Below are 13,203 nucleotides of genomic sequence, written 5' to 3' on the forward strand. Positions count from 1 at the left end.
TTATTGCTCGCCTCATTCTCCCTGTAGGTGTGATAATAGAAAACACATTTTTAAAGGAGAGAGCCTTAGTACTGACATATTGTATTAACTTTTTATTCATCAAGGCAGCCTTTGTAGTAATAAGAATAAAGTATCCAACCCAAATGTACTTACGTGTCTTCTATCTGGTAAACTAAAACCATCCTGGGGAATCTGAAGTAGGTTTCCATTCAGAAACAATACAACATCAATTCCTACCATCCTGCTGTACACAAACTAGGCGTTTGATACATATTTGTTGGCTACTTCACTGATTTAATTTAGGATAACTTTTAGTAGCTTAACAGTGAATCTAAAAGCTAAAAATTATTTCATTTCCTAGTGAATTGGATTTTATAAAACTGTTAGCACTAGAGTTATTTTAAATTTTTATTTGTTTTCATTTCCCATGAACTTCTAAACAACAACAAAATTGAGTGAAAAATTCTGTTACTCACTGACTTACAACACTAAAAACAAATCTGTTATTTCAACTAGATTCACTCCATAATTTCATTACTTGCTAAAAAAATATATTTAGTCAGCGTTTACTGAAAATATTCAATGGAAATGGGTTGGTGCTGTAGCGAGTAAAATCTTTAACACAAGTGGCTCTGATTCTGACTGTTAATAAAAAATAATTTTGTGCTTGAGAATCTTGCTGCATCTTAATTAGAAACATCATGTTACTATATATCTAGAGGCTATATCTGTAATATTTATCACTGCATTAATTCATAGGAATTTTCCCTTGAATATTATGAAATGAGGCATGCATAGGCTCTTTCAGAAAAACATGTCTGCAGTTTCTCAATGGCTATTTCAGATAGAAGAAAGCTTCATTTCATGCTTTACATTTTATAAACCAGACTTCTATAACATTCTTGTTATTGGAATTTTGAAGAATATGAAGGGATTATTCTCCTAAGAGAAGAGTATGGATGAAAATGGTTTAATGGTGACTTAAAATTAAATTGAAAAGGTCTGTAGATGACAAGGTTACTCTTTCATATCTGGCGAGGGTAAAGGGGGAAACTATACTAAGAGCACTAATAGACTTGGCATTTTGAATATTTTTATACAGGCTAAACACAATAGCTATTTATAAGAAACAAACTTGTAACACCTATTCCACATCTAGTACTAGAACTGTGTGAAGCAGGAAAATGCAAATGAGACTCTTTTGATTCTTCATGGCAATATTAAAAATGAGAGAAACGGATTCTATTAAAAGAATTTCTTGCCTTTTCTGCCCTGTTAATATGCTAAATGTGAATGGATTGACAAGGCTGAATCCATTGCCCCTGAAGGATGGATTAAAATTTTGGCTATGTTTATGGACAAAGCATTTGCCAAGTTCACTAGATCTGTCACAGTTGTGCCCAGCTTACTGATAAAGAGGCTTTGGGTCACATCAGTAGCTCTCTGGAGTTGTCCTACCTGCAGACATTATAACAACCCATTATGGACTAGATGCTTTTATACACACACATGCACACACATACACCCCCACATTTACTGATGAAGAGTTTAAAGAAACTGAACAAGTTCTCAGAAGGATGAAAAGGTGCCTAATAATTTACTCCCTGGAACTCTGTCAGAGGTATAAATCAATGATACTCATCCCAGTGCAGTATCTCTCTTGCATTGAACCCCCAACCATTACCGTGTTAGAGTAAAAACAAGGAAATGACTAGATCAAAATAGCTGGGGCTGAGGACATTTATCTTAGTCATTAGTGCACAGGAAAGTGACATTATTTAAGATCAGATAGCTATGGACTCAGAAATCTGAAAATCAATTTCTTCAGATGCATGAAATAGAAACTTAATAAGCCTCTATTGCATTTCTGGTACTCACTATTTATCCTGGACTAAAAGTGATATTCAGTTTCTTAAAGAATGAGTTTTTTCATTCCCTGTGCTTAACAACCCTGATTCTTCCCAGCCCCTCCTCTCTGCAACCCTCTAAACTACCTGCCAGCATTCTTACCCATCCCCTGCCCACCCCTGTTACCAAATCTCTGCCATTTCCCTTCTTACTGAATTTTTCCTGGTGAGGATACATTTGACTTGGACAATTTAAATTAGGATTTCTTTAGGAAAATTACAAACCCTAGAAAGTTATAGTACTACTCTTTTTACTATTGCTTCATTCAGTCATTTTTCCCCACCGCTTTATTTTAGAAATGAAGAGGAGTCATTTAATTTAAAATTCTTTAGTGAAGGCCATTTCTGTTCATTAAAAAAAATTCCTCTTAAGGCTGAGTTTTTTTTTTTATTTTTAGCCTTAAGCTATACAGGGAATGAAAAATGTCAATGTACCCATGATAGCACGTGTCGTTGGCCAGGCCAGTGTGTCTTCTCTCTGTAATGAAACCATAGTCAGTTCCTTCGGAACGGTAGGTTGATGTTCAGGCTTTGGAGGAATGTTTTGTTTTGTTTTGGAGGTAGTCTGCCATTTAGCAAGTTTATGTAGCTACTTCTACCTTCAGAGTAGTAGGCAGAGCAACTTGATAAGAATTTTGATTTTGTTACTAAAGGTTAAATTAGGCACTTTAATACTGAAAAAATATAGTCAGAGGAGATCCTGAGCTGAACTACTACTCGTTAGCTAACTAAACAACTTTGATAATAGAATCAAGTTACTTGACTTTTTTTAATGTATCTTGGGGTCTGAAAGAGTTAAGCATCCAAAGACACCTAATTTACTCCCAAGGAGTAGTTTTGACTTGGGGAGAATTTTGACTCATTGCAGTTTCTGTCTGAAGGAGCAATTCACAGGGAGGCAGACAGAACAGAGGCTTCATTCTAGCAGGAACGTGTATTGTGAGCCCCCGTTATGTCTGGCGGAGGCCCTGCAAAAGCGAGAGCAGCTCTAAATTATACTCCTCACAGTGCTTCCCAAAGAGAACATGGCAAATGAATTCAATTCTTTTAAACCAAATTGAATATCCAAAGGAAAATAAACCTGAACAACTAACCTAGTTTTATGTGTTCCTTTCCCATAATTTCGGTGCATTATTTGAATTGAGTTAGATTAAATTTAAGATAAAACACCTTTACACAAATTTGTAGAATGAGCCTTTAAAAGAGAGAGCGAAAGAGAGAGAGATTTGTTTCAGGACAGAGAGATAGCTTTCCTATAATTGAATATCACTTGTATTCACAGTGTTTCACTGTCTGGTAATGGTGGGTTTTGTTATTAAAATAAAGCTAGGGAAATCTAAGTTCAGGAGACAGACCCCACAGAAACTACTAAGATATCAGATGCCTACATGTAAAAATACAGAAAAGACTAAGGATAAAGCTCTCTTTTCTAATATATTTCAACATTACTGATAAAAATTGAAATTCTAGGGAGGTGTGTATTTCTCCGATAACGCATTTGGCACAAAATCTGCACATGTGCACGCATACACACCTGAACACACACTACCAGGATACCAGTCAAGACAGACGTAGGTGAGTTGTATCAATGAGAGGACAGGAACTGTTGCCTTTTTGGAACAGAGGTGCTGTTCTGTGGCACTGCCTATTGGAATACCTGTCTGGGACAGTGACGTCCCTACACATCAGGGCTTCCGAGGCGCCAATGGGAGACCCAGGCCCTAACACCGTCTGCAAAAGAGCCACCCTGTTATTGACCAAACTGCTCCAGTGGGATCTTTGTTGGCTTTCAAGCTTCCCAAACAAATACCTCACAGGGTGTCAAAGACACGTGCCAAAAACCGGTGCTTAAGACTGTTTGGTATATCATGCTGGTATGTCATGTAGGGGGAAAATTATGCACAGATTAGGATGACTCAAATATCTAATCAAAGGTTATAAATTAATTCTCATGGGGGATTTTAGGAAGTGTTTTATTTATCCTGTTTTGCAGGCAACATTTTTTCTTCATTGGAGTTTTTTTCTTCCCTCTCTAGTATATCAATATACATAAAATACTCTTAAGAAGGAGTAAGTAGTAGTTATTTATTTACTGAAGCAAAAACACTTACTGAGAGGTAACTAAGCATCAGGTGCTATCCTGGATATGTAATGAAAACACGGGGGACTGCCATGAGTGCTGATGTGCCTGAGGTCGTAGGAGGTCAGATTAAGAACAACTGATTCCGCTCAGATGGGCTAGGCAGAGAGGAAAGCTTCTGCTGGTGTGGGAGGGAGGGCGGGCTGGTATTTGAACCAAACTCTGAAGGATGAGACTTGGTACCTGGGGAACGTTGATGCTTGAGTAGGAGCCAAAAGGCAGAGTTAGTATGAAACCAGGAGCCCGCAGTGACGGTCACGGGGCCAACACAGAGCTAAGGAGAGGGCAGTAAGACGGGTGGGCAGTCAGGCGGGAAATTTCTGTTGGACCTATCTGGCTGCTCCACCACTTTCTTCTTCTTCTTTTTTTTTTTTTTTACTAGAACATTGTTTAGCCATTTATTTGTTAGTGAACATTTGGGTTGTTTCCAGTTTGGGGCTTTTATGAATAAAACTGTAATGAATATTCATATGCAAATCTTTATGTGAGCATGTGTTTTCATTTCCTAAAGTAAATTTTGGGACTGCATGGAGTGGGTGATCTTAACTTTATAAGAGCTGTCCAGATGTTTTTGAAGTTTCTGAAGTGTTTTTATAGCTTTCCCATAAGCTATGTTTCAGAGTGCCAATTGCTCCTCACCAACACTTGATATTTTTTAATCATTTTAATTTTAGTGATTTTAATTAGCATGTGGTGACATCTCATTGTGGCTTAATTAACTTCCATTGCCCAAATGGCTAATGTCCACTGTCTTCTATAATACCCGGCATCTAGCATAGGAGGTCCCCACTCTGAGTCCACTCCATAAGGTGGATGAGGTGTCTGGCAACTTCCCAGAACCAGTGGGAGAGAACGGCAATCCAAGCAGAGGGAACAACCTAGGCAAAGGCTGAACTGTACCGTGTAACTGGGAAATGGCAAGTAGTAGTTGTGTCATGAGTGTGTAGCTACCTATTGGAAGATTTGTCTGTGACAGCAATTGCCGTCCCTACACAGCAGAGCATCCAAGGCTCCAGTGGAAGGCACGAGGTTCTAACACAGTCTGCAAAAGAGCCACCGTGTTATTGGCGAAACTGCTTCAGTGAGAACTTTGTTGACTTTCAAGCTTCCCAAACAAATACCTCACAGAGTGTCAAAGACACATGCCAAAAACAGGTGCTTAAGACTGTTTGGTATATCATGTTGGTATGTCATGTAGGCTTAAAATTATGCAATCTGTGAAAAATCCATACGGTAGCCTAGAAAATCAGTAAGTGATACTAAGATATACTAAGAGAAAATAAAAATGCAAGCGCAGTATTGTGAGTTGAAGTGCACATGGAATTTCTATGATGTTTGAGTCAAATGTCTACATAACTTAGTACCTACCAATCTGTTAGAGGACAAGGAGGAAAAGAACATGATCATATGCTGGTAAGTTTCAGAGCCGCATAAAATGGTATGAGAATTCACTTTTCACAGGAGAAATGGGGGTTACTGCCCCCTTCTGTGTAACAGGAATCATGTCCTTGTTCTGCCTCTGATGGGTCATGTGACCTTTAGAAAGTTACCGAACCACTTTGAATCTCTGTGCCTTCATTTTTTAAATGGAAATGATACTACCTGCCTGTCAATTTAACTGATTACCATGAAAATTAAAAGATGCCACGTATATAAAAGTGTATGGTAAACTGTGAAATACGTATTAAAGATAAGGTATTGTCAAAGTAACTAATATGATAACTTTAAAATTTCCAAGATGGAGATTGATTTGAAAATGAATAATATACCACCCGAACCAGAGATTAGAGTAGAAAAAAATGGAAGGTGGGGGTGGGGTAGGGATGGATTACATGGTACTCTAAGAAAATATGTTCACCTGTAAAAGAACAAGTCATCGAATCATGAATAGCAAAGTCTTAGAAGGGAAAGCAGGTCCAGTCTCACGCAGTTACGGTGAACTGCAGGCCTGTTGTGAAAACAAAGACCAGTAGGTGTGATGTTTGTGTACCTCCCTTACTTGGTCGCTGACAGCACAGATGTGGAGGTGACAGGCCAGGATGAGTCTAATAAATGATACCTTAGAGTAAACACATGCTCAGAACTTTTTCCTGCCAAATAGTGCATGACCGGACAAATGTAAATATCTGGACCCAGAGGAGCCCTCCCCGGTTGTCGGAAGATGCTCAGTGCAAACATCAGAAGGAGCCCAGGGACCAGTAAGCTTCCACTTTCTTTCAAATTTATGAGCATGTAGCCTTACAGCTTAGATTTCAGCAGAGCATCAGCAGTAATCTTGTAAATGGGGAATGTCACTTTAAAGAGTTACATACAGTGCTATTCATTTTTTCCAGTGCCTAGTACTGTGAGTGTTAACAAATGCAGAGATCTCATGATCACCCCCACAAACAGAAAACAGACCAGTTCCAATACCTTTTGTAGTCAGGTTCTTCCCTTATCCCCAATCCCTGGCAGTCACACATCTGTTCTCTGTTACTATAGGGTTGCCTTTTTCAGAATGTCATATAAATGGAATTTTTCAGTATGCAGTGTTTTGCTGGCTTAGGTTTTGAGCTATGACAAGTTACTGTAAAAGAGCATCTAGACCAGGCCATCAAAGGCAAGCGAGGCTCAGGTTCAATTGGAGACAGGATTACTTTATGTGAAGCCTGTGCTTTCTCTTCATTCTTTGTTACATGAGGTCGACAGGACTATGTTCTCATAAATGCTTTTTGCGTTGGGCCTTTCTTCTCAAGGGCATCCATCAGTAGCTTTCTATCGCTGGCAGAGCCAAACTTCATTCCACATTCAGTTACTGACTGCTTGCTTTAAAATCAGGATCTAGTCCCCCATGCTGGTGATTTGGAGCTGAGCAGCCTTGGTCTCTGCTTTGATCAAAAAGTAAGTTTTCCATTAGTTGGTTGCTCCCTGGTGCCAGACATCGGCTGTGAAATTTTCTATTCTCCTCAGACAAAACCTGGCTTATTTTCACCTTTATTTATTCAATGTTAGAGCATATACTATGTGTCAGGGACATTTCTTGACACTTGAAATAAAAGAGCAAACAAAACAAAAATTCCTAATAGAGTTTAGTCCAGCTGGTAGAAACAGATAATAAACCATAAATATATTAAAAATAAGTACATTACATGATTAGAAAATGAAACATAATGTGAATAAAAGAAAAAGTGAAATAAGGGTGTGCTAGAGAGGGTAGAGTTGCTATTTAAAGTATTCATTGTTAGAAAAGGCGACATTTGTTTGATAGAGGTAAAAGGGTTATTCAAGAAGTTGTCTAGGTATAAGCATTCCAGGCAGGGAGCACAGACAGTGCAAAGGTCCTGAGGTAGGAACATGTCCAGAGTATTGAAGGAAGAGAAAGAAGGACAGATGGGCTGCAGCAGAAGGAGCAAGGGGGTAGGAGATGGTTCATGAAAGTAATTGTGGGGAAGGAGAGCATATGGGGCCACACAGACCATTACAAAGGATCTGGTTTCACTCTGAGGGAGATGAGAACCATTGCAGGGTCAGAGGAGAAGCATTGTTTGACCTGATACACATTTTAAGAGGCTCTCTCTGGAATGGAGAATAGTTTTGAGAATAGACTGTGGGGAGCAATGAGAATGTAGGGAACCTATCATAGTAACCCAGGGAAGAGATGATGGTGGTAAAGACCATGACCAGGGAAGGTGAGAAAAGTAGGGTTCTGGATATATTTTTAAGGCAGATTCAATATCATTTTCTGAGAGTTTGGATGTTGGCTGTGACTCTTAAAAAATAGCGTATTCAAAAATGACTCCATGTATTTTTGGCCAAGACACTGAAATGTTGGAATTCCCATCAAATGAATTAGGGGAGGGCATGAATATGAAAGATGTGGGGAGAGATCAGTAGAGATTTGGGTTATATCTGGAGTTTGGGAGAGGAGTATGAGCTAGAGATACACATTTGAGAATTCTAGGCATATAGATGGCATTTAAACTCACATGTCGATCACACAGAGATGGTATCAGATCATTTTCTGTCTTGGGTTTTGTAGCTAAACTGAAATAGAAACCTGAAACAAGATGGGGAAGCCTTGTCCTCTCAGATATTAAATGTCTCCTGCAGTTTGGCCTCGGTTTGTTGGATGCTGGCCCTCTCTCCTGCCTCTCCTCATTCATTTCTTCCTTCCTTTGATGAATATTTCTCCTTTTTTCAAAATGAAATACTTGTCAGTCATTAAATATATGTGAGGATTAGTTAACAATGGAGGTGATTTTTAATTTTTCACATGTCTAAAGGGCCAGGGATATAAACTGGACCGTTTTGTTCATGCTTTAAATGTTTCCCTACTTCCAAATGGTGAAGAGGACGGCGAAGAATTTTCTAGTCTTGCCTGTGGAAGGGAAAGCAGCCAGGGGGTTTTACTGCAGAACAGTCGTACAGCCTGTGGAGACAGTTGTTTATTTCCATGGCACCTCCCCATTCTCCAGTGTTTGGACTATTGAAGTTGCCTGACAAGGCCAAGATTCAGCAATAAGGCAGATCTTTCATAATGTGATATGTAATTAGTTATATTTTACCAAAAACTGCTCTTTTTCTCTCCCTGAAACCAAAACAGTATCACATATGAGCCGGGAATTATATGGAAATTGTTCCTGTGTCCACCATTCTGAAATAACTCTTCCCTCTCCACTTCATCTCAGCCGCCCAAACGAACACTAGGAAGGCCCAGGGAAAGCTCCTTCTGGAGAGACCAAGCCTATGATTTGTATATCTTCCCGGGAGCCTGCGTCCTGACACTGGGCATGCTCCTCAGTCAGGGGGCCCTTGCCCCTCCTGCTTTCGCCCTGTTGTCCATTGTCTCTATGGAGGGCGCTCTCCACACTGCTGGGCCCTGAGGGCTGAGCCCTTTACCAGAACTCTCCCCAATACTTCAGCATCCCCACCGTCCAGGAGTTGATCACTTTCTCTATACCAGGTGGCTTGGCCCTTCTGGAGAAAATTGCATTAACAGAAACATAGTTCAAAGAGCCTGTTATCACTCACTATTTACCCCATTTCCCTCCCCTTCATCTCAATTTCCTACTTCCAAATATTCCTAATAACAGACCTTTTGAAAATAAACTTTTATTTCCTCTTCTTCCCCTCATCTGAGTGTATATAGTGGGTGATGATCAAGGTCTAGGTTAGGAGAAGTTTCCAAGGAAAAATAAATAGCCGCAATAGACTTATGATCATTAAAAAAGTGAAAAGAGTAGCATAAAGAGATTTTTAAAAAATTGGCCTAATAAGTAAGTAAATTACTTTAATAAATAATAGTTATTCTTATGTGGTACATAAGAAAGTAAACAATACTCCATTACCTAGCATTTAGATAGTAAGCAAAATTCCCTCTTTCATAAAGAGCAGATGAAATATGGACAGAGATGATAAGTAGACACAGCAGCTGCTACGCTGGTTTGAGAGCTAGTAATGTGGTAGTGATGAGCCCAGAGGATGATGGGCCCTCACAGTTTGTTCAATAATGAAATATCGAATAAATACAACAGTGATCGCTCCTCCCCACCAGACAGACACACATCTGTGCAAGCAGCCGTCTGGCAGGCTTTGGCGGGTAAAATTGTCATGCTTCATTATCTGGATTTCTGGGGGACCCCTAGCAGAACACCCACCAGCCCGATCACCACCCCAGTAACTATTTTATCTAAAACCTGGACAATTACCTGTCATCTCTGCTCCGCAGACCCTGGCATTTGGTCAGGCAGTGTCAGCTCATTTGGAGGTAATGTTTGGGACTGCAAACTGCTATTGTGTCGTTGAAGGTCATTTGTTTGGTAACACTATTTGGCCTTATTCTGCCAGAAAAATAAAGGCATACTTTTTGATATTGATAATGAGTTCTATTTTTACTAGGCGCCTGGGGAAGAGTAAAAAGGGAAGTCAGAATATACCTGAATCAAAATAGGAAAACAGATAGAAACTCTTTAGCTTTTATTTAATGAAAACTATGAATTTCTTTGGACAAGCTAATTCTAAAATACCCAGCTTTGCCTCTTTATTTTTCTCTCAGTGCTGCATACCTATTTTGCATGTTGCTGGTTTCAATAATAGATTAATACAGAACTTGGGATCTTTCTAAAGAAAAGATAGTTTTTGCTTTTTTTCTGTCATCATGGTGATTACTGTTCATTGATCTCAAGATAAAAACTGCATATTAGCAAAGCTGGGAAACAGGGATTTGGAGATTGATGCAGTCTTTGTATGACCAATAAAGCATAATTTGTGAGAATGTTACTTTTAGAAGTTGAACACATAGTAGACACACAATTAAAAAATACTCTCTGATTTGTTATGAAGGACTGTGGCCTTAAAGATATGGATTTCCTAGAACTATTGGTATAGGAATTAAATCATAGAAGTTATCAATGACAATGAAAGTAGGCCTCACAGACAAATGATCTTTGTTTTTGTTCCTTGCACTGCAAAGAAGTTTGTGTCTTTGGGCCTTTGTGTCTAGCACATAGTAGATGTTTCATGAACATTTCTAGAATGAATCTATAATAGAAAATATTTACAATATTTTCCCAGAGACAATGTTTCCTCAGTTCCACTGTCAGAGATTTCAACGTGCTGTGTGGTTGGGAAGGGAAAGAAATTGAATGCCACCTGTGCCATTCAGGCAGCAGGAATGAGGGATACAATGAGCGCAAAGGCTGGGGAGAGGGAGGAGGGAGTGACCCATGAGTTCCGAGTTTGCCAAAGTTCTCAACTTACAAACCCCTGCATCGTGCAGGGGCTTTTTTTCACCTTTTCCTTCCAGGGTGGGACAGAATTGAGATCGTGCTAATCAAATGCACGGTCATCAGATAGTTTGATAGCTAATGCACAGGTATGCACAGGATTGAGGGGCCCATTCATTTCCTTGGATGTTTCTGATTTGTAGGTAATGTTATAATGTTCCAAAACTGTTTTGGTGGAAAACAAGGCACCTCACAGGCTTAGAGTTAAGGAAAGCATCCTCCACACACTGACTCTTAAATCTGGTATTTAGTCTCATGACAAGAATTGAGCCTGACAGTGATACTGTGGAGTGATGCCTGTATGGGGCTGAATTCATTACCATCTTTACACCTGAAAGAAAAAAGGATCAGGGCAGGTGCTTGGGAGATGGCAGGCTTGACAGGCCTGTCTTCTGATATAAAGCATAATCATATTGGTCTGTCTCTATTGATATTGCTCTGTAGACAGATATTCTACTTTTAGAATATTCTGTAGCAGAAACTGTATGTCCCAGGTTACTACATGATTTGCTCTGTTAGGGGGTGGTATGTTGAGATGTATTAATTTTCTTGAGAGTGGGAGTTGAGTGCTGGGGTATGTGATATATATCACCACTAAGTGTCTGAAATAGCACCACTCTGTTAGTCTCTACCCCTTTGTCTTCATTACTTTCCCATATTATATATGTTTATCGTTCCTCACACTAGAAAGTAAGGTCCACGCAGGTGGGGAGTTTGTCTGTCTGTTCACCATTGTTCCATGGTGTCTAGAATAGTCCCTGGCATTCAACAAGCACTTAAAACATTTGTTGAATTAATAAACAATATATACCCTGTGATAGTCCTAAGCCTGAGCATAGGTCTCTTTGCTTTGATTTCTTTTCTATGCACTTCCTCAAATTGTTTAGCTGGTTGCTCTGATCTAGAGCCATCCATTGGAGTCCAGTGATGCAATTCAGTTGACTCTGTAGCCCTTTCTTCTTTCCAATATGGCTTCCTTCCAAACAACTCCATAAATAGCTCATCCTCCGTGCCTCTAGTGATCTCAGCTTGGCCAAAAGCAATAGCTTTTGTGCTTTAGCTACCTCCCTGTCACACATATGAATTATCATTGTGACTTGCAATAACCCTTCTCTTGGCTAAGGACCCCCTCTCTTGGTTTTTAACTTATCCCTTCATATTGGTCCTCTTGGCGATTCTGTACTCAGGGTTTTTAACAGCTCCTTAAATGTTAATGAAAGCTGGAAGAGCACAGTGAGTAAGAACTCAGGCACTGAGTTCACACAAACCTTTGTTCAAATCCTAGTGTCAGTACTTGCCAGTTTGTGCCCCTGGCAAGTTCCTTAATCTCCCTACCATTCAGGTCTGTCATCTGTAAATGTGAGTGGATGGTAATATCCACCTCACATAGTGGCATAGAGTAGGCATTCAATGGCCATTGCCTATCATTATTACTAATAACTTTGTCTAGACATGCCTCTTTAGGCTGACGTATTGGCTGACTCTCTAGACCCATCTCTCACAGGCCCCACTGGATTTAAAATTAAGAATCATCTAGTAGAAGCTGAGCTGCCTTGCCTCCTTGTCCACGTCTCCCACCATGCCCATAACCTAGGGATCGCCCTCCCACAGATGGCATGAGACAGCAACATTGAAAAAGACAGTTGTTGACAGAGTAGAAGTTTATGTCATAGGAATATTCATTTTTATTTAACAAGTAATGAACATTTTTAAAATACCAATTTCTACTATCAGCAGGATTTCATTAAAAATATTTTAACTCTCCCAAAATCTAGAAAGGAAAAAATCGTGGAATGCAGCATGAAAAGTCCTTCTCAGAAAAGAATATCCAGCAACTATACCTGTATGGTGCCATCTATGAATCGATAGCTTTATCTATTACACTGCCTTTGTCTTATTCCTCATTTCACTGGATACCTGTGAAAATGTAGTGCAGATAAGCAGTGGTCCACCACCTGGCATTTGAAATCCCTTCTCTACCATGCCCAAACTGTCTCAAGCTACTCCTTTAAATCTTCCAGGGAAGTTTCTGTAGCTTCCTCTGAAGTTTCCTTTGAAAACTCTTCTAATGATCAATGGCACTCTCTGCTAGAAATATGTATCTCATATGAAATCTTATAACACTAATGTTGTAACTCGTGACTTTTTAAAATTAATTTAATATCCCCTCACTGCCAAATAATAGATATATATCTACATACTTGACATTTTGCTTGCATAATCCACATTGAGTTGGGATATACAGACTATCTTGGATATTCCAGATAAAATCTGTCCATGGGCCCTGGGTGGGTAGCTCAGTTGGTTAGAGCATTGTCCCAGTAACATACCCAGGTTGTGGGTTTGATCCCTGGTCAGGACACATACAAGAATCAACCAACCAATGAATAGA

This window comes from Desmodus rotundus, chromosome 2, assembly GCF_022682495.2.
Source record: "Desmodus rotundus isolate HL8 chromosome 2, HLdesRot8A.1, whole genome shotgun sequence".
NCBI classification, from domain to species: domain Eukaryota; kingdom Metazoa; phylum Chordata; class Mammalia; order Chiroptera; family Phyllostomidae; genus Desmodus; species Desmodus rotundus.